Source organism: Cryptomeria japonica, chromosome 11, assembly GCF_030272615.1.
Source record: "Cryptomeria japonica chromosome 11, Sugi_1.0, whole genome shotgun sequence".
In the NCBI taxonomy this organism is placed as follows: Eukaryota; Viridiplantae; Streptophyta; class Pinopsida; order Cupressales; family Cupressaceae; genus Cryptomeria; species Cryptomeria japonica.
Window position 1 is genome coordinate 433,847,889 of NC_081415.1, and position 26,920 is coordinate 433,874,808.

Consider the following 26,920-nt stretch of genomic DNA (forward strand, 5'->3'; position numbering starts at 1 on the left):
TAACCCCTTACCGATTTCACAAATTTGGGTTTTTGCCTTCAAATAGGGCTACAAGGATTAGGACCAATTAGGCCTCCTACTCGGTCCTTTAGGGCTCCCTCTCACAAACAATGCACAACCAACCCAAACTCCCAAAATGGACTACCATTCATTTGGCAAGGACTCGGGGATTTTCTAGGTTTTAGGCCTTCTTGTGTCCGTACACTATCCTAGGTGGATTTTAAGGTTTTCAAGGGTTTTTGTGAGAGTTTTTAGGGTCTACCTGGGTCACAGTGAGTGTTTTGGGTTTTAGCCACCTTGTTTGGATTGGTGGAGGCTCCTCCTACACACCAATGATGCTTCACCCACTCCTCTACACCTCCTCCAAAGGGCGCACTCTCCACTAACCCACCTTGCTCTCCAAGACCTCTGTAATTTGACCTCTCCTAACCGGGCACTGTCCAGTCTCGCCTAGGAGTGGGTCTTTGCTTGGCCTTCCTACATTTTTAAGGGCCTTTCTTGCATGGGACTATAGTATAGGGTCTTCACTTCCATTCCCCATGGTTTCATGGTGATTCCATAATGGGGAATGGAGTTAAGGCTTCATTTACACAAACTAGTCCAAAACTGGACAATGAGACTGCAATTTGCAAATTATTTACAAACACACTCAACCGGTAAACAAAAAGCTAAACTAATCACTCACAATGGAAGTATTTACACCATAGAAGACATTTCACATAGTTTTGCACGTAGTTCAATCCATTTACTTGCTCGGTAACTTCATTCAATCTGACCGGTAACCAACTAATAGTCATAGTCAAGCTCTTCTTGCATGGGTTGTACAATCTCTGACATCCAACCCATGCATTTAGGGTTTTCAAATACTTATACCACCTTTGCATCGGTCTATGTGCCCATATTAGGGTTGTCCATGCCAAACTAAGGATTTTGGCCTCCTAGTGGAAAAGTTGCTTGACAACTTTTAAAAGTTGTCATGCAACTTTTGCAACTTTTGAGCAACTTTCCCAATGTTGCTCTTCATGAATCCTAGACCCACAGTGGGCCAGCCTAAGGACACCACCATGCTATGAAGGACCCCTAAACACTACAAAGACACACATACCCTCCATTTTCAAGAAAATATCAATCTTGACTTATGACCCCTAAGATCTACTCTAGGACCCTAACTAGGACCTATGAGCACTTGGCTCATTATTTTATTTACAATGGCTTCATAAGAAGCATAACACCAACAAAACAAAGGAGGGATAGCTTGTAAGGGTTCTCCTGCACCATTTACTGACATCTTTATGCTCATCAAATCATACTTCTTAAGATATGGCAACATCATACTGAATTAGAAAATCAATTTCTTGACATCAATGACAAAACAATAATATTAAGACAGTAAACATCCTTAATCAGTTATATCCATAATCATCAACAACCTTCTCAATATCCTTATTGAAATGCCAACAATCGCTTATTGTAATTGGAATGCCAACAATCTCTTATTGTCTATTATAATGCCAACAAGTAGAACTATATTTATCATCAAAAATCACCTCTGGTAGTTCCTTAAAGACCACTTTTTTTGAATTATATGTATAAGGGGGAATGATCTACCTAGCCATAGTTTTAGCCATGCATGAGGGGTTAATACAAAAAATATTCTCTTTCATGGGGGGATTTTTTAATAGAGAGGAGGAGGATGTACTGGTATTTTTAGTTGAGTGGCTAAGTTTCAAAGCCACTACTAAGGAGGGATTAGTAATGTGGGAGAAACATGCTAGGGCTAGGGTAATGCTAATATTATAGCAGTAGAGCTAATAAATTGAACCTTCATGAAGAGGGAGACCTTAAGATTTAAATTGGACCATATTAATCAATTGGACAAGTGAAGAATGTATTAAAAAATAAAATTTCATTTTTAGATTGTTCCTAAAATGGTTTCATGGGAAATAAATGAGAATGAATTTTTTTGAATCTTCTATCCAAGGTGGTCCGTACCTCATAATAACCTCTATGGTGAGTTTTCACACCTACAATAGGTCCACAAATTTAAACCCATTCTACAAACAAGTGATCTTATCACCTTTCTCACTGAACTTTTTGAAATACTCCTAATTATCTTTAGATTTCTTGGGGATCACGACACCTTCCATGGGGAGATCAATTGTCACCAGAACTAGCTCCACTATAACATTAAAAAAAAGACCTCCAATTTCCACCCTCCCATCCTCTTAGGACTAGATTTATTTTTTGAAAATAAGAGGGTCATGGCTCATCATTCCCATTCTCAAGAATAGGCCAAATTTATTGGTCATTTTTAGACAAATATAATTATTGGGCCCCACTAGGAGCAAATAATGACCCATGGTTGACCTGAATAAGAAAAACAAACCCCAAAAACTAGAAGAGACATGAGAAGCATAATAAATGCTAATGCTAGAAACAAGGAGGCTAGGCCTAAATACTATAAAAATTATAAATCAAATCTTGAGAAGGGAAGTTCTTGTTAGGACCCAGAAGGCAACTGAGAGAGGGGGGGTGAATCAGTTGACTATGAATTTTAACCCAAATACAACTTAATCAAACTTGATACTTGATACCGGTAAACCAAACTTAATGTCGGTTAACAGATTAACAATTAATATTAATACCGATGAAACTTAATGCATGAAACTGACCAAAGGTAAAGAGAAGAAGGTGAGAAAGCATAGTTTCAAAATTGATTTAACTAAACCGACAGTGTTTCCCAATGTGGATATCTCAAAATTAAAAGGGCAAGCACTTACTGATTTCGATGAACTATGCAAAGAAAAGGCCGAGCAAGAAAAACAATTGGCCATTCAAAAGAAGAATAAAGTACTATAGAAGGTGAAGACACTGCTAACAGATATGCTACCTTCAGCAACAGTGTCAACTGATGCAGCCATCCACATTCAACTGGATGAACTCCTTACTCAAATAGAAACATTTGGAGTTGATGCATCTGAGTACTTAAGCAAGCTAAAAGATAAAGAGCTTACTGCAAAGATGATAGAAGAGGTACAAAAAGATCTCGCTATAGGAAAAGTAAAGCTTGTCAAATTCATTACTGAGTTGTGCCCTCAACTCAAGCATATTCTTTATTTATTTCAGAAACTTTGTACATTTTCCCTATTCATTAAAGATATCAAGAATAAAACTAATGAAATTGAGAAAGAGATCACCGATATCTCCAATAAGTTGACCACCGAGCCTAATTCAGTTCAGAATTTTTATACCAAGCTTCAACAGCTCATGGCTCAATAGTTAGAACTCAGAAATGAAGAGCATAAGATCAGGATGGATATAATGACCCTCCAGACATTATTCCTTCCTCATCTCTCATCAGTTCAAGAGCAGATTAACCGAGCTACACGCCTATCTACTACACAAGAGGGAAGCACTCTTGATGGCTTAATATCACTATTGGCTGATATTCAAGCACAAAATTCTTTAATGGAAAGTGTAAAGGATGCACTCTCAGTCACACTCACCGATGCCCGAAACAAGTATAAATCTATTTTTGATCAGGTACCACCCCTGGATGGAAATTAAGTTTTTGATTTTTGTCAAAAAAGGGGAGTAATACTACCTAGGATACTACATAAGGGGAGTAATATACTTGGAGAGTGATACAGTTTTGATAATATAGTTTTGAGTATTGTATACAGGGGAGTATACCGAGTAGAGCATGCTGAGAAAGCAAAGCACACAAGCACATAATAGAACTGAGCATGCAAAATTTGAGTAATATATAGAATAATTATAAGGGGAGTATATCTGCATATACTATTTCATTGACTATTGTATATATTGTCAAGTGTAGTCATTTTGCAAAGTATATAGATTTTTGAGTTATGACTTTGAAAGTAGTTTTTGTCAAACATCTCAACTAATGTCAAAAGGGGAGATTGTTACTAGTTATCAAGTTGCCACTAGTTTTTATAGTCAAAGTCATACTATATATTCTAGTCGGTTAGCACTACCGAATCATGCAGTCGGTATAAACAGAGAAGTAGATATGCACAATCTAGTCAGTTAAAGAAGGAAGTAGTCACAAAACATAGTGTACACTGAAGCCGTCTACCAAGTATCTTTTTATGGCTACCGAGCAGTAAAGTTAACACACCAAGTTGATATTCACCAAGTGAAACATGTTACCAGATACATTGAACCTGGACATGCATATGAAAACGTGTTACAAGAATCGAGGCACATCTAACTATTATTACATTGGAAATTGCACTAGAAGATTATGTGTGATTACAAGGACAATCTAACCACTGAAATATTTTGTTTAGTTATTCATTCGAGGAATCTTGTTTGTAAGATCGAAGCAATGAATTAGATCATCATTTTAAGAGATCTATTTATACAACATGAATTAAGAGCAAGGTGTGTGCATATATGTATCAAGGAAGACTGTTAAAGAGACACAGAGGTCACCAAGAAGGTTTTCAGAGAACAGTTGAAGAACAAAGTAAACATAAGGGTTTACTGAGTTACTATATGGGTTACCGAGGTATGCTATAAGAAAGGTAATCTTATTCAGAGCACATAGAATCTGCTATAACATTTCAGATGTAAAGTTGCAGATGTGTGTAATGATTCTGTTGTAATATTGTGAAGTTGAAAAAGAAACCTTTAACAGGGTAAATGACTCTAACCAAGTCTATAAATTGTAAAGCCTCGAACCAGGTGTAGCATTCAGAATAATGTTGTGAAATCCTTTAGCAAGGTAGATCTAACAGATCTTGTTACTCCTAATAGGGTAAGATATCAGAAATAGCTAAATGTAGCTCTAACTGAGCAATCTTTATTATTGCAGTAGTGAAGTTGTGGGTGCCATCCCCACCACAGTTTTTCTCTCTAACCAAGAGTTTCTACAAAACCAAAATATATGTGTTATGAAGTGAATCATGTATGATTGTTATCTATTTGTTTTAACTTTATTTTATGTTACTACACTATTCTGTTTATGCATAACAGTAAGGTTATTATTAAAGAAAAGTTCTGGAGTACTGATTCACCCCTCCCCTCTCAGTACATTAGCTTTCCATATTGGGCCTAACACTTTATTGTGATTGAAACATTTAAATGGTTCTTTACCTTCATACTTACTTCCAACTGGACCTTTAGGCATTTTCCTTGCAAATAGTGCTTCAAGTTCTTCCAGATTTGCATTTTCCCTTCTGATATCTTCAAGTTCTCTTGCATAAAGTGCTTTCCAACTAGATTTGTCAGATGATGATGATGATACTTTGAAGGCCAAATCTATTTTAATTATAGCAACAAGACCAAATTCCTCAAGCTCAAATGCTGATTTTCCAAACAAGGTATCTCTAGATACTGATGTATTAGGAATTGTTCTCACTCATTAATAGCAATTACTTTCATTTTGTATGCCGGTGGAAATTCTCTTAAAACTTTAGAAATGATTTCATCTTCACTTAAGGATCCTCCACAACATTGTATTCCTAAAATAATTTCATTAACTCTTTCCATAAAAGCAGAAATTCTTTCATCTTCTTCCATTTTCAAATTTTCATACCTGACCTGAAAACATTCCAGTTTTGCAATTTTGACAGTGGTATCTCCTTCATTCAGTGTCTCCAATTTATCCCAAATAGATTTAGCAGTAGATCAGTCTGATAATCCCATGATTTTCTGATTTAATAATGTGCTCAAAAGTGCTTCTCTTACTTTGCAATCATTTTCTTGATCTTTACCCAATGTTGATGGATTAGGTTGATTCAGTGTAGGACCAACATAGACATTATTTGTAACTTCCCATATGTCTCTTCCAATGCAATTCAGATGTGTCTCCATTCTAATCTTCCATATACCATAGTTGGTTCCATCAAGTTTCAGACTATCCTTCCTGAAAATCTTAATCGCCATAGGATCTCCTCAAGCTATTAGGCTTCTACAAAAAGAGGACTAGGCTCTAATACCAATTGTTAGGACCCAAAGGGCAACTGAGAGGGGAGGGGGGTGAATCAGTTGACTATAAATTTCAACCCAAATACAACTTAATCAAACTTGATACTTAATACCAGTAAACCAAACTTAATGTCGGTTAACAGATTAACAATTAACATTAATACCGATGAAACTTAATGCATGAAACAGAAAGAAAAACAACATACTCAACACATAATGCAAATATTTTAACGTGGAAACCCTGTAAGGGGAAAAACCACGATGGGAGACCTTACCCACAATCAGATGATACTACTGGAGATAGTATGTGTATACAAATGGGGTCTGCACATGCAGAAAGGCCAACCACCTAGAGAACACTACTCAAATGGGAGTCACAATGACTACATTAGGATAGTTAAATCCTAGAATAATGTACTGCTCAAAATAGCATCTCCAATGTTGGATTCAATACCGGTTAAGCTTTGATAATCACCTTCAAACCTTCCTTGAACCTTTTCTATGGTCTTCTCATATGATCATCAATATTCGCACATACCATGTTACAATACCATAACCTTACATATTATATCCCATATCCTATATCTCATCAATTGAGATCTTACATATATACAAAACCTAAGACCAAATGTGTAGGTCGACTCACTAGGAATTTTACAATAAAATCAATTACAAATAAGTTAAGATGCGATGCATCATGTCATCTCAATATGTTTACAACAATATCCAATCAAATAAATCATCTCCATAACGTGTCGTACTGATTTGGAATAGATAATGCATACCGGTCCATAACCTAGACCAATTTTCCAGTAACAACAAATATGTCAACCCGATTAGACCAATAACCAAAATACCAAAACCAAGTATCTAAACCATGTCTTCGACATAGCCAAGTGATCTCCAGATGATAACAAATCATCCTCAGTGCTGGTGAACAATATAACCTACCAATAAATAATATAACATGTCGGTGAACAATATAATAGTGACTGTGCATAAGTCATTGATCTTGCTGGTGAACACAATGTGTCGGTTCAATATAAACAAAGATCTCCAGAAGGATAAGTGTTGGTATCAATGACAAAACTAATGCAACACATCCATAATACCAACAATTCCCATCCAACCTTGTCCAATGATGATTGTGTCATTAAAATAAATGGAAACATTGAATTATCTTTTGACATTAGGGGTGATGGGAAATTTATAATCATTAGAGATATTTTCACACATATGATCTAGCAGATAATGCACCTTTGACCATAACCTTATATTATGAAAATAAGGACCTGAATTTTCCAATCTGTCGAATGGCATATTCCCTTCCCTAAAGGTGCACATCAAAAATAATTCCTCAAGACTCATTAAGTTGCAACAAGAATTGTATATGAGGTCACTTATGGACTAGCTTGGAGTGGCTTGTCTTTTTAGCATCATGATAACATTCTTAGAGTCATCTTATGTCATGACCTTTTTGAAGGATTTATCTTTAGCCAACAATATACTATAATGAGCAACAACCACCTTATAAAAAATTAGAGGTTTGGATCCCTAAATTGACTGCATAAGCTAATATCATTGTTCCTTTCTCATCCCTAAGGATGCCTCCCCTTCTCACATGAGCTACATTCCCTTTAGATGAGACACCAAAATTATTTTATGTTAATTGGTGTCGATGGGGCCTATTTTGTGTTTGTTTGTTAAAATTTATATGTCAAAAAGGATTTATTTATGAGGTAAGTAATATTTAGAGAGGACAATGTGCTAAATGATGTGGTTGTTAGATTTTTTTCCAAAAAGTAAAAAAATGTGTTTCAAAATACGTGTATGTGGTTTAAAGTGTGTAGGAGACTACCATGACCATGATAGTTGTTGAAAAAATATCTATCTAGGATGGATAAGTGTCTGATAAAGAAACTATGTGCATAAACATAAATGACTTTGTAACTTCATAGGTAATTGGCTCAAATAATATCAAATAATTTTTTCCAACTAGTGAGGGAGAAAGAAACGTAAAATATGCTATAATGAGACCTCAAACATTCTAAGGGAATGAACACTAAATCAGTGCAATTTACATAATAGAAATCATAAAGTGTACAAGTTTTTACTATACAATATAAGAACATAAAACCTTAACAAGATCTAGAAATAATGATACACAATAAAAAATAATAGATTTGATACATTAAAATAGTTGAATTATAAACCTTAAATTAAAATCATAGGTTGTTGTAAAATACCAAAGGTTCATTGAAAATGCACAAAGAAAAATAACTAAATTCCCTAAGATTAATCTAAGGTAATAAAATAAAGTTCAAACACTCATTATAAATTGACCTATATTAATTAATGTGTTAATTCAAACTAGAAATCTTAAAAATATGTGCTATTTATAAGAGTAAATGCAATATATTGGTTACTTGGCTCTAGAAATAATGGTGGAATAGAAATATAATGTAGTACTAAAATCTATTAGAGATTTATAGCATTAAAAAATGTCTTGGGGAGGTTACTAAATTGCTAGGGTGAAGTTCTCCTAAGTCAATTCCCTAAAATTGACTACTTTATGAGTTTGGATTATATGGATGTACATTCTAATGTGAATAAATCATTTTTCGTGCTCATATTTATTTAATGATTGCCACATGTATCTTTTAAGAATTCAAATTTTTATTAGATGATTCTACGATGTGAAATACCATTTTAATGAATGTCTTTCAATATCACTAAATAACAATAATCATGCAAGACATGTACAAAGTTGGGTCATATTAGGAATCCAATGGGTAGTATCAACAAAATTTGATTTTGAGTTTTTAATTTTGAGGATTAGTTTTGTGTAGTGTGCAAGATTTAGTTAAGACAATCAAACACAAATGTTCATACATGAAATAGATAGCTAAATATCAAAGAAAATATGAACCTAATGCATAAATAAAGTATGATAATATATGTAGATATAGATAAAATATATGAATATGGATGAAAAGATTAATATTAAATATTTGTAAAATAAATCTAATTTCACACAAAATTACATTATTTACAGATAAAAAATATTAAAATATTATTTGAAAGTAAATTTAAATCTAAATAGAAATGAACCGAAACATATAAATTTCACTAATATACATGAAGAAAAGAAGAAGAAAGAAAGTTTCTATTCTCTAGAAATAGGTGATTTGAAAATAGTTGAAAGTGATACTTAACTTCTAAGGGTCGAACAAGTAATTTTCCAAACTCGTCTTAATTCCAAAGTAAAGTCTAAAGTCTGAAGTCTAGATAAGGACTGTATCCGTGTAAACCTAGCATTAAACAACAACAAATATTTTACTTGGATGAATTTTTTGCAATCCCAACGGCTCAGCAATACCAACCAGGAGAAGTATTGAATTACATTAGTTAAAAAGTATAAATTTAATAAATGACGAGAGGTGACACACGAATACCATTTTTCTGGCGCACTACACAAATGAAAAAAATAAGAACTGGTCACCTCGAGAATGTGTCGTTAGCGTCCTCCGCGTAGTTAATCTTGAGACCAAGTCTAACATAAAACCAGTTGCCTATAAATTTTCTAAATCAGTTGCAGTATACTTGAGGGAAAACAGAAAATCTTTCCTTTCCAGCTTTACTGTTCAGACTGCAGAGAAGCTTATAGACTTGATTAAGGGACACGGAGAATTGTATGATTACCCATGGAGGAGGCGAAAAAGCGGAAGCAAAACGGGGATCACAGGTTCGAGACCTGCCCCTCTCAAGGTTTCCAAGGACTCTCACAACTGTACAAAGATTAAACTTGTGATTATATACCTTTGATCTGCAGAAGTTATACACACGCAGCCTAAAGATTTCAAGGCACTTGTGCAGCGACTCACAGGCTGCTCTTCCTCTTGTAGTCAGCCCAGGGAGGATTTCACTGCACTTCAAACAAATACTTCGGCTTTCTGTTATTTGGAAAAACAGAATGCGCACTACCAAACCACCCCTTCACCGCCAGTATGGGCCAATGATTACCTTTCTCAAATATTGACTTCTCCGCCATGGAATTCCGTTGCAGAAGAATTGGAGTCGGACATGATTTGGGATCCACAGCTACAATGGTTCTCTTCGTCCCCTTCCCCACTACCTGACTTTTCCTTAACTGAAGAAGAGCCCTTCAATTACCTCTGTCATGTAGACAACCAAAATAATATTTACACTGTTTCCCTCCAGCGCTTCTCTATTACTCTTCAATTACAAATTCTACTCTTCAAAATATATCTGCTACGTTCTTTCTACAAAGGAAATTGCGACCCATTATTGTCATCCTTGGACTAATCAAGGCTACACGGTCGTTGTTTACAACGTTCATTGGCTTCCAGCTTTCTCAATCCAATCTGGATTTTATTAGTTGGTTACAAGTCAATGAATGAAAGAGCAGAATTAAACTTATATATATATATATTCAAATTTATTATAAATTATCAATATTCTTTTATTTATGAAATAATGGTTGTGAAAAATATAATGAATAGGAGGTAAGCTATTAAATTTATAAAATAAATTTCAACATATTTTAAAAGTTTCTCATTGGATATTGTCTCTTTTTTACAACATAACTTTGATTTTGTTGAGTTATATTTTATTTCAATTTTTGAACATTTTTTAGAAGCAAACTTTTGAAAAACCTTCAACAATTTTATCTCTAATCTAGAAAGAAAATGTATAGAATTTAATTGTGCTTTTTCTTAAATGTTAAAGTCAAGTTTTGATGGGAACTTGAAACCCATTATAGATGAACAATAAGAAACATAGAGTGAAACTAGAACAATTCAAAGTAGTTAGAACAAATTTCACAAGAGATGGAACATACAAACTAGATAGAGACAAAACATCAATAGACAAACTAGAGTAAGTGTACAAAGTTGAGTCCACTCAGAGGGGAAGTTTCAGACTTGATAAAAAACACAAAAATGTGTCAAATAAAATGGGATCCCATTATGCTTTAGGGTCCGAAGCCAAAATTTGAAACAAGATCCTATTTTGCAACAAGATCTCGAGCCTAAATCTACGAAATGAGATCCTGTTTTAGAAACAAAACAGGATCTCGTTTCATACATGGGATTTTGTTTCAAAAACAAAACAAGATCCTATTTCATAAATGGGATCCCATTCCAAAAATAAAACAAGATTAATGTTATTAAGTTTCCACAATCCATAGAATTATTACATATGCTTTTGGATTATATTGTGTAGAATTTTTTGCATCAACATTTCGTATCACACTCTATGATCCATCATCAGGATGATAAAGCATGTTGAAGGAGAAAAATGATAGATGCAAACCAAAGAAAAATGTAAAAAGGGAGGGGAGGGAGGAAAGGAAAAGGGGGAGAAAGGTTACATGGAGAACAAGGCAACCAAAGAAATCAAGGACAAGGTCAGAGATCAAACCAAGAGACAAAATAGAAAATAACCAAAAAAATTAAATAAATAAAAAGAGAAATGAGAATTAGAAAGATAAAAAGCACAAGAAAAAAAGGAGAAACAAATAAACATAAACCAAGAAATTAATTAAAAATATAACAAAAATAAGAAATAATAAAGAACTAAAAAAGAAGAGGATATATATATGCATGTGTCATCACTTTGTCCAATTTGACAAGGACAAAACATTAGAGAGAAATGGCCTATTGGTGAGTTTTGATGTTGTCTCTCTCTTCACAAAGGTTCTTATGCAAAATCTATTGTGATAATCAGGCACAAAAAAAATGATGAGGTGACCACCTTGGTCAAATAATGATTAAGATCTACCTTTTTCTCTTTCCAAGGTGCTATTTATGAGAAGTTGATGGTGTGACCATGGGTTCTCCTCTACCTTTGATCGATGCCAACCTTTACATGGAGTCGTTTGTGGAACTGGCTTTGCACTCGTTTCCTCTTAAGCCAAAGTGGTGGAATTGATGATACCAACATTTGTTGGCCTCATGACCTTGAAACACTTGAAAAATTCCATGCTCAACTAAATAGCCTAGCTCCTTGCATCTCCTTTACCAATGAAATCAAATATGATAAACAACTTCCTTTCCTTGACATCTTTCTACTTAAAAACTCTGATTGTTCCTTGGGATGATGGGTGTTTCGTAAGGCTACTCATACTAACCTCTACCTCCATGCATCTTCCCATCATCACCCTTGCCAAAAATTGGGGATCTTTAAAACCCCGATCTTGAGAACCTTTCGAATTTGTGATGGGGATAACATAGAGAAAGAGCTTTCCCATCTCCACCTAGTTTTAAAATTGAATGCGTGCCCTAGTAATAAAATATCTAGGGCTATCAACCAATCTAAGGCTCATTTTTTATTGGCACTAGGGTTTCCCTTCCATTTGAACCCCCTTTTTCTTCACTTCCTTATATCGAAGGAATTTAAGAGAAGATCTCCAAAATTCATTGTCCTTTCATGCCCCTTTTCACATTAAATAGGTGTATCCCCTCACTCAAAGACTCCAAGGACATTTTACAAGATGCAGGAGTATACAAATCTGTATGCTTGTGTGGCATGCCCTATATAGGTGAAACTGGGTTCTCTTTTAACACAAGAATAAAAGAGTATTTTGTTGACATCAAGCATGAGGGGGTGCTTTAGTTTACCCTAGCAGACCATTCCTCCTCAACCAAACACATATTTGTTTGGGAAAAAAACTAAATCCTATTCAAGGAAGATAACTTCTTCAAGAGAAAACTTAAAGAAGCCATTCAAATCAACAACCACCCTGTAAACCTTAATCATGATGATGGGTAGAGTTTGAGTAGTTCTTGGTCTCACTTACTTTTCTCCTTTAGGTTTCTCCATTACCGTTCTTATCTCTTAGCTCATTGGTCATTTTTCTTGGGCTCCTTGGCCTTGTGGTTTCTTTGGGCTGTCCCCTAGTTTCTTGCAACCCCCTCCCCCCTTGGTCTTTTCTTTATTGTACCTTGGTTTTCCTTGGTTGTAGAAGCCAATCCTTGTGGCCTCTCCTTTCTCTCTATTTATTTTATTTTGTGTTGTCTCTCGATTCTTTATTTGGTTTTCATTTTATTTCCTCCTCTCTCTCTCACATACATATGCGCTTGCATATGTATACATACATACATACATACATACATACATCACAAGGACTTCATTAGCTAGGCAATATTATATCACATGCGTTCATATTGGGGGGTTTGATATCCCAAAAATGAGGGTACACTATATTTCCTACTGGTGAAAATAGGGGGTTTTTTATTCGGGATATGAAAAATTACAATATATGGTGAAAATAGGGGGACTTTTAATTCAAGCTATGTAATGGGAGGGGGTACCAAAAAAGGAGTTTAGGGAAATATTTAAAAAAAATAGGGGGATTCTTTAGTATACCATGAATGTAGGTGATATAACCCAGGTTCACTAAGTGAAGCCCCCATGACATGGGCATAGTGAAATGGACATAGAACAAGTACAAATATCCCTTCATCCATTGCTCCTAATCCAATACAAATATTGTATTTTTGTATTATGCTTCCAATTTCAGTTAAACTTAAAAGAAACCTAACTTTTTTATTGATCAACAAGTATTTCATCCAAATTTTGCACAACAATACTTCACAATACAAGATTGGTTGCAAAGAGAAGAAATTTTAACCATTTTGTTTAGGAATATTGTGAAAAAGAGGATATGAAGAACACATTCCATATAGGGCTATCAACATACATCTGCAAACTAAATGATAAAAGAACACTATAGAGGCTAAATGTGCTCTTGCAAACAACATTTGAGATAATTATCTCCAAATTATCAAACTCTTAAATGTATAATTATTTTGTGCTGCCTAATAATATTCATACAACTATTGCAGGATAATAAGAATAGCACATACATTTTCAAATCCTTTCCATGCATCCTATCCATAATGTAATTATAAATTTGAAAACTATGGCCGAATGCTTGAAGAGAATGCTGCTCAATACAATAGATGTGGCCAAGAAGCCGGTTAAATATATATTCCCTGCTTCTCAAAACCATTATCAAAACTACTATCAAACAAATAATTTATTGTTTTGCTGAAAAGTCCTTCATCCAACAATTCCTGCCCAGTCTTCAAAGCATGAATCATGAAGATTATATTAAACAAATCAATAGTAACATTTACGCTCAAAGACTTTACCTTGAAAGGGTAGTTCACCATGAACAAAGACAACAATATCACCCATGCCACGTATTTTGATGAATAACCGACAAATACAACAGAAAGTTAAACACAACAGTTTTGCAAATACTACTTATAGTTCAAATATTTATAACCATTACACTGTATAACACAATACTAATTTTGATGCAACAACTAGATTACAATTTTTGCATGGAGCAGATTATGTAAAGAAGAACAATTTTAGATACCTACCACTTGACCAAGTTTAGATATTTGTAGCTATTATCACATATGACACAACGCTAATTTTGTTAAGATAATCAATCTACAATTTTTGTATACAATATATTATGCAAACAAAAATAACATTGGCTACCAAACACTTGACCATATACTGCATTCTATGTTTTTATTTTCCAATCATGCTCTATTCCAATAAATATTTAAATCAAGGATATTGATGCGAATTTAGAGAGGGAAAGGAACAAGGAACCTGAGAAGAATATGACTAAGGAAAGTTTAAGCGAGGACAAGGAAAATAACGGGTTATTCCTGGATAACCTAAAAAAACTTACCGAGGCGAGACTGGAATATCACAGATGGACCTACGATCTCTTAAAGAACCTAGAAAAAAAGGGGAAAAAAATGAATGAGATGAAGGAGGATGATGGAGAGTAGATAAAATGGAAGTAGGATATGGAGGAGAAGGTTAAATCGTTGGAAGAAGGGAGAGAGGTCATGAAAAATTTGATGGGTATTATCTTGAATATCCTGTCAGCTGTGACTACAAATTACAATATTTTGTGAAAATAGGGGGACTTTTAATTCAAGCTATGTATTGGGAGGGGGTGCCAAAAAAGGAGTTTAGGAAAATATTTTAAAAAAATAGGGGGATTCTTTAGTATACCATGAATGTAGGTGATATAACCCAGGTTCACTAACTGAAGCCCCCATGATATGGGCATAGTGAAATGAACATAGAACAAGTACAAATATCCCTTCATTCATTGTTCCTAATCCAATACAAATATTCTCTTTCTGCATTATGCTTCCAATTTCAGTTAAACTTAAAAGAAACCTAACCTTTTTATTGATTAACAACAAGTATTTCATCTAAATTCTGCACAACAATACTTCACAATACTAGATTGGTTGCAAAGAGAAGAAATTTCAACCATTTTGTTTAGGAATATTGTGAAAAAGAGGATATGAAGAACTCATTCCATACAGGGCTATCAACATACATATGCAAACTAAATGATAAAATAACACTACAGAGGCTAAATGTGTTGTTGCAATCAACATTTGAGATAATTATCTCCAAATTATCAAACTCTTAAATGTATAATTATTCTGTGCTACCTAATAATATTCATACAACTGTTGCAGGTTAATAACAATAGCACATACATTTTCAAATCATTTCCATGCATCCTATCCATAATATAATTATAAATTTGAAAACTATGGCCAAATGCTTGAAGAGAATGCTGCTCAATGCAATAGATGTGGCCAAGAAGTCGGTTAAATATATATTCCCTGCTTCTCAAAACCATTATTAAAACTACTATCAAACAAATAATTTATTGTTTTTCTAAAAAGTCCTTCATCCAACAATTGCTGCCCAACCTTCAAAGCATGACTTATGAAGATTATATTAAAGAAATCAATAGTAACATTTACGCTCAGAGACTTTACCTTGAAAGGGTAGTTTACCATGAACAAAAACAACAATATCACCCACGCCACCTATTTTGATGAATAACCAACAAATACAACATAAAGTTAAACACAACAGTTTTGCAAATACTACTTATAGTTCAAATATTTGTAACCCTTACACTATATAACACAATACTAATTTTGATGCAACAACTAGATTACAATTTTTGGATGGAGCAGATTATGTAAAGAAGAACAATTCTAGATATGTACCACTTGACCAAGTTTAGATATTTGTAGCTATTATCACATATGACATAGCGCTAATTTTGTTAAGATAATCAATCTACAATTTTTGTATACAATATATTATGCAAACAAAAATAACATTGGCTACCAAACACTTGACCATATACTGCATTCTATGTTTTCATTTTCCAATCATGCTCTATTCCAACAAATATTTAAATCGAGGATATTGATACAAATTCCAAGAGGGAAAGGAACAAGGAACCTGAGAAGAATATGACTAAGGAAAGTTTAAGCGAGGACAAGGAAAATAACGGGTTATTCCTAGATAACCTCAAAAAACTTACTAAGGCGAGACTGGAATATGATAGATGGACCTATGATCTCTTCAAGAACCTGTAAAAAAGGGGAAAAACATGAATGAGATGAAGGAGGATGACAGAGAGCAAATAAAATGGAAGCAGGATATGGAGGAGAAGGTTAAATCGCTGGAAGAAGGGAGAGAGGCCATGAAAAATTTGATGGTTATTATGCCGAATATCCTGTCAGCTGTCACTAAAAATTTAGAGGATATTGCCAAGGTCTTCGATCATACTAGCTCTCCTAAGCTAGTAGTGGAACTTGACATGGATGATGAGACTATCCAGATTGGCAGTCGTGGTGCTGCCAAGAGGACTAGGGCGAGTGTCAAGAAAGTTGTGGCTGCTTCTGCTATGGATCTCCCAAATCTCAGGGATAACATCAAAGAACTACATGGGATTAGCAACACCCTAGATAATGCCCTGAAAAATTCAATTAGTTTATCTTCTTAGGTCTGGCCAGTTTTGCTGGCTTTGAGGGTCTTTTGCTAGTTTTCTTTGGTTTTCTACTGGCTTTTCATTGGCCTGTTCCTTTTTGTTTCTTGTTGCTTTTTCTGTTAAGATCACAAAGTAAAGGGTTTCGGGGCCCCTTCAAAACCCGTTTTTACCTTAATCAAAAACAAATATTTAAATAGCTATATTTTTAAATAGTAATGTTCAAAATAATGATTAATACTTGTTTATTTTTTGCATGATGCAAAATATTTAAAGTCAAACAATATGTTTCAAATGATATACCTTTTTAAAATTGGCATTCCACTTAAGCTATTGTTGTTGTTACACTATAGTTCTTAATTAACTTTAATTCTGTAACAATGTTGTCACCATACAATTAATGTTGTTATGAATCTTCCCATGTTATATAATTTGTAAAAAGTCTTTGATAAGGATAAACGGGTTTTACAAGGACTCGAAACCTAAATTTTTACAACAGCCGACCAGCAGCCAAACCGGCAAGAAACAACAACAAAACAGGAGAGCAACCCCAAATAGAAACACAAGCAAAAGAAACGCAGACAAACAAGCCAAAGAAAAAAATCTCTCAGTTAAACGAGAGCACTAGATCTTTGTTTTTTTGGATGGAAATCCTGTTGATTTCCTCAAGCTCCTCCATGATGAATCTGGAGGTACCCTTGTTGATCATTCTGCTCCTGGTTCCAGAACTGGGTCCAGTGGTTTTGCTGTCTCTAGCAGCCACATCATCTCCTCCAAGTTCTTTCACTAGGTCACTGTGGAAGGATCTATAATCAACAACCATGTCATTAATCTTTTCAAGCCCCTCAATGTTGTTGTTCATGGCTTCTTTACTAATATCGACCAGGTTCTTGAGATTTTTCTTAATCTCAGCCATGGATTGTTCCACCTTATCAATCATTTGTTCGTGGTTACATTTCATTGCCTAAACATTCTGAGAGAGTTTTTGAGTCATGATCATGAGTTTTTCCGGGTTGTTGGGTTCAGGGGAAGCAGTGAAAATGTCAATTATTTCTTTAACTCCCATTTTGAGGGTGTCAATTTCGCGCTCGACCCACTTCTAGCAGCACTTCTAGCATCTAGTGGCTTCCATGATAAGATTCATCAAACTACCATCCTTCCCCTAATTATCTTTCTAGACATTGATAGGGATGTCCAGTTTAATCCCTTGGTCCATAATCTTCGGGCTGTGATCCTTCACCGCCAGCTTTTTCTTTTTGGTGAGGGGTTTGGCCTTGGAGATCATCTTGCTATTGGTTTTGTATTTGCTAGCCACCCATTTGGGGGGATTCTTCTTGCCAAGCGTCTCAGGAGTGACCATCTTTTCCTTTTGATCCGAAGGTTCATATTCAGGGTCATTAACAGGAATCCCATTATCGTCCAAGTCCATCTCCGAATCAAAGACATCTTGGAACTCCGTCTGTAGGCCAATCTCGACAAGCGGGGGAACAATTTCAAGGGATTTAGGGTGTTTCATGATAAGGACAATAAGTCCCTCATGAAGAATAGGGTTGTTAGGGTTTTTCAGGTGCTTTTCTAGGCTATTCTCAAGGGAGGAGGCAAGATAGTAGGGAACAAAGATAATTTTACCGTGACACAAATGATTTAGGATAGTGAAATGGTAGGATAAGATTTTTTCATACCTACCATCTACGGTGATATACCTCATTATAAACTCTTCCATGTCAGCCCATGGGGCCATGAGGTCTTTTCTATTATAGCCGCCATCGGCTATCTTGGTGACTTTGGAGTGCTCCTTGTCTTTGTCGAAGAAACTCAACAAGTCCTCCTCCCTAGTTTTTCTATCCCTATAAAACCTTCTTCCAGTCGTAGCCAGACCAGTGACCATCACCACCAAAGTCTTATCAATTTGATAATCGGCACCATAAGCCCTGAGACTCCCTTTTTTCAATTTGTTAACAAAAGCCTCTATAATTAGAGGAGAGGGGCCATGAAGTCGATCTAGGTAGGGGACACGACCACCATCAACGACTTCTTGCTAGACATCTTTATTCTTTTTCCACTTCTTGCAAGTAGAGGGCTCTTGTCTATTCTTATCACCTCCCATTATGCTCTTGGTCGCTAGATAATAGGAGAAGGGGCTCACTATCGCCAACCAATTGCAAAAAATGGGCCACACCCAAAGGATATCAAAACAATAGTAGAAAAAACACACAATAAGATAGGAAATCCAGTCGTCGAGGAGGTTTCTAGAATTTTGATTAGGGAAAACCAAAAAGAGTCATTTCCCTATCAACTGAGTCATGGCATGATGAGGGATCATTGATTAACGCAATAATTGTTATGTTCTAGATCGCACAGATTTTTGGGGAGAACATCCCTCCTACTCTACCAGTTGGTTGCCACGTATCCTACCGCCAGATTGGCCAGTAGATCCGTCGCCTTATTGCCTTCGCGATATATGTGCGATATTTTGAAATCTGTCAGTTCATTAATTATATTTCGGTAGTCCTTGATCAGGATGGCAATCGTCCAGCTAGGATTTGTGTGACCACTCAAGCAGTTGACAGTGTTTAGTGAGCCGGACTCCAGCCACACTTAAGTAAACCCCTCTCTTTTAGCCATGTGTAGCCCAATGTGGGTAGCACTGGCTTCTGCGTAGTGATTAGTCTAAGTGCCCAGGGGGAGCACCCCCATGAAAACTAGCAGACCAGAGTGATTCCTAGCCACTCCCCCGCACCTAGCCGGCCTAGGATTTCCTTTAGCCACCCCATCCACATTGATTTTGATCCAGCCCATAGGGGGAGGATGCCATACAACATTTTGTCTACACTGCTTGGTTTTGTGGACTAGGTTGGCAATTTTCCAATCAATTTGCCACCGATTGATAGTATCCCAATCCTCCCAGAGAGTAGGAATGGGGGAGCCATTCTTTTTGCTAGGGCAGGAGTGGAGAAATTTCTCTTTGATAGCATTGTGAATTCTAACAACCACAACAAAAGGAGGAGTTTCCAAGTCCCTAAAAACTCTATTGTTTCTTTATTTCCGAATGCCCCAGGCAATATGAGGAAGAGATAAATTCCAGAGAATACCTAAGGTCTAATTATCAGAAGGGCATTTCCATTCAAACCATATTCACTAGGTAGAAATAGGGAAGACCCAAGAAATGTTCCAAATGTTAAGGAAGTGATTCCAGATATCTTTGGCATAGGCGCAATGCAGCAGTAGATGACCAGCATTTTCCTCCACCTTTTTATAGAGAAAACATCTATTACAGAGAGGAATACCTCTTCTGCAAAGATTATCAATGGTAGATATCTTGCCCTACATAAACAACCAAAAAAATATGTTAATTTTAGGAATTAGGAGTTTGTTCCATAGACCAGCCCAATAGGGGGGGGGGAGAAGGATCTAGAGATGAACCTATAGGCATCAACAACTTTGAACTTCCCAGAAGAGGAGAAGTTCCAGAACACTTCATCCTCCCCTTGAGAGAGAGGGATGTGGATGCAATTTGACCAAGGTTTCATAGGTCTCAGATCATTATCAATAGAAGAGAGGTCCAACCATTCTCCATTTCTAATGTAATCAGCCATCTAGGTACCAATTTTTCTAAGGCATAATTCTTTGTAGGGGGGAGCCCAAACAGAGTCCGATAGGGGGCCATCACTAGTCCACCAGTCATCCCAAAACCTGATTATGGTACCATGACCTAGCATCCATCTACAGCCATGCAAGATAACTTCAGAGGAGCCAAAGAAATTGCTCCAGAAATCAGAAACCGCGTTGGGGAGCTCATAAGTTTTTAGAGTGTTTTGGATATAAGGAATGTAGTACTTAAGTTTGGATATATCAATCCATTCATAAGCCTCCTTAAGCCATCTCCATAGTTTCTTGGACATTAGGGCTTTATTGAAGTCTCTCAAATTCTGGATGTCCAGCCCTCCCATGAGTTTGGGCAAGAAAAATTGAGTCCAAGCCACAAGGTGTAATCTATTTTTGGATTCAGTTCTAGTCCATAAATATTTTTTTTCGAATTCTTTCCAATTTATTCATGATTTTGACTGGGATTTTGAATAGACTCATAGCATACACCGGAAGGCTATGAATCGAGGCTTTGAGTAACTGGAGCTTACTAGCTTGGCTTAGTAAGGTGCCTTTCCATCCAGCCAATTTGTTCTGGAATTTGTCTATAAGATTCGCCCAAAAAGAGTTAGAAGCCGGGCCCTAGCAGAGGGGAAGGCCTAGATAGGAATCAGGCAAAGTTCCAATTTTGCTGCCAATAATTGAGGCTATCTTAAGTTTCCTATGCTCGGGGGTGTTAAAGAAGAAGATGGAGCTTTTAGCCAGACTAATTTTTTGTCCTGAGCCATGTTCATATATATTTAGAGTCATTTTTTAAATTCTTGGCTTCTTTGATCGAACCTTCCCCCATCAAGAGAGTGTCATCAACAAATTGCTGGTGAGAGCAAGTGGGTCTTGAGAGGAGAACCGAAGGCCCATAATATTGCTATTTCTAACCTCTAAATTATTCTGCTAAGTGCTTCACTCATCAAATTGAAAAGGAAAGGAGATAGAGGATCCCCTTGTCGAACTCCCCTAGACCCAGAGAAAAAAGCCAGAGGAAGATCCATTAATCAACACAGAGAATTTTGGGGTGGAAACATATTGGTTTCAGAAGGTCAAAAGATCCATGATTCTGAGGAGGAAGCACCAATTAACTGTATCAAAATATTTCAACAGATCAAGTTTCAGGAGAAAACTCAATTTTTTTTTAATAGAAAGGGAGTGAATGTTCTCATGAACCACAATAGCAGAATCCAGGATCTGCCTCCCGGGCACAAACCCATTTTGATGTTTAGAGATTAAAGAGGGGATGCAAATCTTAAGCCCGAGCACAAGAATCTTGGTGTAGATTTTATAAATAGAGTTGCAAAGGCTAATAGGTCTAAAATCTTGAAAAGAGCAGGAGTTAGGTTTCTTTGGGATGAGGACTAGGAAGGTGGCATTCAGTTCCTTTAGGAGAGAGTGGAATCCAAAAAATTCTTGAGCAGCAACGACCACATCAGAGCAAATAATATGCCAAAAATTTTGAAAGAAAAAAAGAGTGAAACCATCAAGTTCGGGGACCTTGTTAGCTTCAAAAGAGAAAACAACATTGTGAACTTCTTCAGGGGAGGGGATTCTGGTAAGCTCCAAGTTCATGTCCCAAGAGATGATGGAGGGAATTTCCTACAAGATTTCAATCTGAGTTGAAGGATCAAGAGGATCATCCACGAAAAGGAGTTTGGAGAGAAAATTGGTGGCTTCCTGACAAATCTCAGCATGCTTATCAACCCATCTCTGCCCAATCTGAATTTTATTTATTTTGTTGGTAGCCCTATGCTTAAGAGTCATCATATGGAAGAACTTAGTGTTTTTGTCACCACTTTTGAGCCATAAGGCTCTAGATCTCTACTTCCAAAATTCTTCTTCTTTGGAGATAATATAATGTAATTTGGTCAAAATATCAATTTCTTTATTCGAGACATCAATATCAAACCCATAAGCTTGGATACGCTCTTGAACCTCTGCAAGTTCCAGTTTGAGCTTCTCTTTAGCTCTGAAGATGTTGCCAAAAGTGGATTTATTCCAACATTGGATATTAGACTTAACATTGGAGAGCTTCTTGGCTATACGAAACATAGTCGTTCCCTGAATATCAATATTCCACCACTCCAAAATTTTATCTTGGATTTTTGGGGCCATGAGTCACATTTTCTCAAATCTAAAGGGGTACACCTTTCTCCTAGACAATAGAGAGATTGAGAGGTAGATGAGGAAGTGATTTGATCCAACATGGGCTAAGGCATTGAGTCTGCAGGAGGCCAGTCAGAGTCAATCTAGAGAAATAAGACCCCGATCAAGCTTGACCTGAATAAGATCCTCCCCACTATTTCTATTGGACCAGGTGAATTTAGCCCCAATAAGATCGAGATCTAAAAGGCTCAAAGAGTTGATCATGTTGGCCAAGTCTTCTCTACTATCAATAGAAATTGGTAAACCACCAGATTTTCCCAGATTAGAAAGAGTGGTATTGAAATCACCCAGAAGGATCCATTTCTCATTAGGGAAGAGAGATCTGGCAAGGCAAATGGAAGACCATAGAGATTTTCTAGCTAATCTCCCATTAGGAGCATAGATGTTGGAAATGATCCAGGAGGACCCATCTTTAAGATTAAAGAATCTATTAGCAATATGGTTGGGAGAGGAGAGGAGAGGACCACCTTACCACATAGCAGTCTTGGATTCCAAAGGGTGGCGATACCTCCTGAAGCACTATGAGCATCACACAGTAAACACCACAATCTCAAAAAATCGCCAGTTTGAGTTTTTCCACTTTACTACCAGGCATTTTCGTTTCTTGGACAAGACAAATATCAGGCTTGTGATCTCTGACCAAATTAGATAGCAAGTCATGCTTATGGGGGTGGTTTAATCCCCTTATATTCCATGAAATGACCTTTATTTAGCATGAGGGGGAATCCCATCCCCATTTCTAGTAAAGTTCTCTGGGTTTCATCAACAATGGCAACCTGACTCTGTCTATCTCTGCTAACTGCATTAGAAGGTTTCCCCAGCACCCTTGAATCCAACCCACAATCCGCTCTTTGTCTATTTCTCGTTAGGACCCCCCAGGAGACGGGGTAATTTGGCCAATAGGGAAGTTCCTTCATCTATTTTTGGGCTTGACATCAATAAAAGGAGCAGGGTCCTCAGGAGGAGGATCTAGGAAGGGGTCGGTTTGGGGATTCAACTCAAGAGAGTTATCCATATCAACAATCAACTGAATGGGAATATCCTGGGCAGTTCCAGGAGATGTTGGGGAAACCCCATAAGAGCAGGGGGCATTCACAGTAGAGGGAACCCCAACAATCTCCCCAGGGTTCGAGTTGGCTGGGTCAAGGTCAACGAGGATGATTGGCTCAGGACAAGAGTCAACTAGAACAAAGCCCGAAATAGTCGAGGAAGGAACTACGACCATGACATCCATCTTTTCTAGGAGTGGCTCATTCCTTTTTTCTACATTCCTTCTTTGGCTTAGACGGGCACTGTCTACTTTTTGCACCCATATATCGAGCTTGGAGAAGAGATCTACCTCAGAAGGTAGGTAAGAGGACTATTTGAAATTAACACAAAGTTTGGCATAGACTAGTCGTCTCTTTGCTACAGTCATTGGGTTGACTAAGATCAGATCCCCAAAGTAGGCAGCAATACCTGCAAAAATTTCTTCTCCCCAGAATTCCATGGGTAAACCTGGCAGTCTGACCTAGATAGGGGCTTCCTTACATTCCCAGTCTTTGGGATTAAACACTGGTTCCCATTTTTTAAGGGCCAGTGAAGCTTTTCCTAGCATCCAAGGACCTCCTACCAGAAAAGTTCAAAAATATTCTTCACAAGAGAATGAAAAGGAGAAGAAGCCACCAACCATAGCCACAACATCAGTTTGACCTTTACCTTTCCATTTCCTCACCACCTAGGAATGAACAGCCTCAATATTTGGACATGGGCCTATAAACTTTCCAAACAAGACCAAATGCATATGAGCAATATTGTGATCAACAATACTATCCAGAATGAAGATGGAGCAAGCGCATTTTGATTGCATGCTACAAACGTATAGTATCTTACTATCTCTTTTCTTGTTATAATTCTCGTCCCTACATTGCATAACCCCAATAAGATTCTACATTTACTATTATGCAATACATAAATAACTCAACTAATTATACTCCTTGCAACTATCCATGCTCTTTTAATTATGGTCAAAATAAATCGTATTTCTTTTTGGAATGTTGCCAACATGGCACATTCTTGCTATCATTGGTAATGAAATCCATCAAAATAGTATATGATATGTTCACATCAAACATAACATCAACATAAATAGTAAATAGTGTTCATCCACATTCAACAGTAGTATGAATATAAACATGTTGGTATTTTGGTATGGTTTTGTCATTGCTGTCAACACCTACTAAACACTTATCAACTCTGGCACTTTGGAGAATCAACAACATTCACCGGCAAGCAAATGACTTATGAACAATCATCGGTATCTGGTACACCAGCAAGATATAATGATCACCGCCACTTGGAATGATATGGAAAATACATGGTTATGTTGAAGACATCGTTTGGAAACTTCGTCTTGAAGGTTTGTTAATTGGCATATTCGTATTTACATATTTGTTGTTACCGGCAAATAGGTCTAGGTTACACTAGCAGGTTTATCTTTTCTAGATCAGCATGGCATGCTATGAAGATGACTTATTATTTCTATAAATGCATTAAGCTGACATGGTGAATTGGTTATTTCATCAGGTATTAATTGATTTGTAAATTAATTTTATTGTATTATCCTTTAGAGCCGACCTACTAAAATTGGTCTTAGGGTATGGTATAAATGTAAGATCTTATTTATAAGATCGGATGTGGAATGTGAAAAAGGATTGTGTGAAGATATATGCGAGAATAAGCAGAGCTATACATGCAAACATCATTTGAAGGTTGAAGGAGGGTTTTTGTGAAGACAATCAGAACTACACCGATACTGAATCCAGCATATGAAGATGCTATTTTGAGTAGTACATTCTTATTAGATTTAACCATTCAATTGTAGTCAGTGTGACTCCTATTTGTGATTGAGCAGTGAGGTCTAGGCACTTGGCCTTTCTGCATGTGCAGACCCCATTTATATACACTTACTATCTGCAGTAGTATCATCTGATTGTGGGTAAGGTTTCCCACCATGGTTTTTCCCCTTATAGAGTTTCCACGTACAAATATTGGTTTTATATATTGTGAATGACTTTGTCTTTTTGTTTTATGCATTAATCCTAACCGGTATTGCAATTAACTGTTAAAACTATCTACCAACATATTAGACTGGTTTACCGGTATTAAGCATTAAGTTGGTTAAGTTGTTTTTGGTTTGAATTTGTTAGACAACTGATTCATCTCCCCCCCCCCCCGCACCTCCCTCCCAGTTGTCTCTAGGACCTAACAATTGGTATCAGAGGGTAGTCCTCTTTTGCAGAAGTTTAATAGCTTGAGGAGATCCAATGTCTACTAACTATTTCAGGAAGGACAGTCCTAAACTTGATGGAACCAACTATGGCTTATGGAAGATCAGAATGGAGACACATTTAAATTTCATTGGAAAGGACATCTGGGATGTTACAAAGAATGGTTATACTGCTCCTACTCCTGGTCAGCCTAATCCACGTACCTTGGGAAAAGATGAAGAAAATGATTGCAAAGAAAGAGAAGCACTTTTAAGCGCATTATCTGATCAACAAATCATGGGATTATCAAATAGGTCTACTACTAAAGCTATTTGAGATCATTTGGAAACTCTGAATGAAGGAGATTCCACAGTCAAAATTACAAAACTTGAAAGCTTTCGGGTCAGGTATGAACATCTGAAAATGGAAGAAGATGAAAGGATTTCTACTTTTATGGAAGAGTAAATGAAATTGTTTTGGGTATTACATGTTGTGGAGGAATCTTAAGTGAGGATGAAATTGTTTCAAAATTTTTAAGAGGATTGCCACCGACATGTAAAATGAAAATCACTACTATAAATGAGTTAAGAACAATGCCTAATACATCGATAACTAGGGATACATTGATTGGGAAACTTTCAGCTTTTGAAATTGAAGAATTTGGTCTTGTTGCTACTATAAAGACAAATTTAGCCTTTAAAGCATCTACATCATCTGCACCATCATTTGACAAATCTGATTAGAAAGCCTTTTATGCAAGAGAACTTGAAGAAAGTAGGAAAGAAAATGAAGAACTTGAAGCACTATTTGCAAGGAAAATGCTTAAAGGTCCAGTTTGAAGTAAGTATGAAGGTAAAGAACCCTTTAAATGTTTTAACTGCAATAAGATTGGTCATATGGCTTCAAGGTGCCCCGATAGACATGCTAGACTAAGAGAAGAAGCTAGAAGAACATACAAACCTAACCCTAAATATCAAAGATACAGATTTAAGAAGAATAAAGACAAACCTTGTTAGATTGTTGATGAAGGAGTGACTGATAATTCTGATGA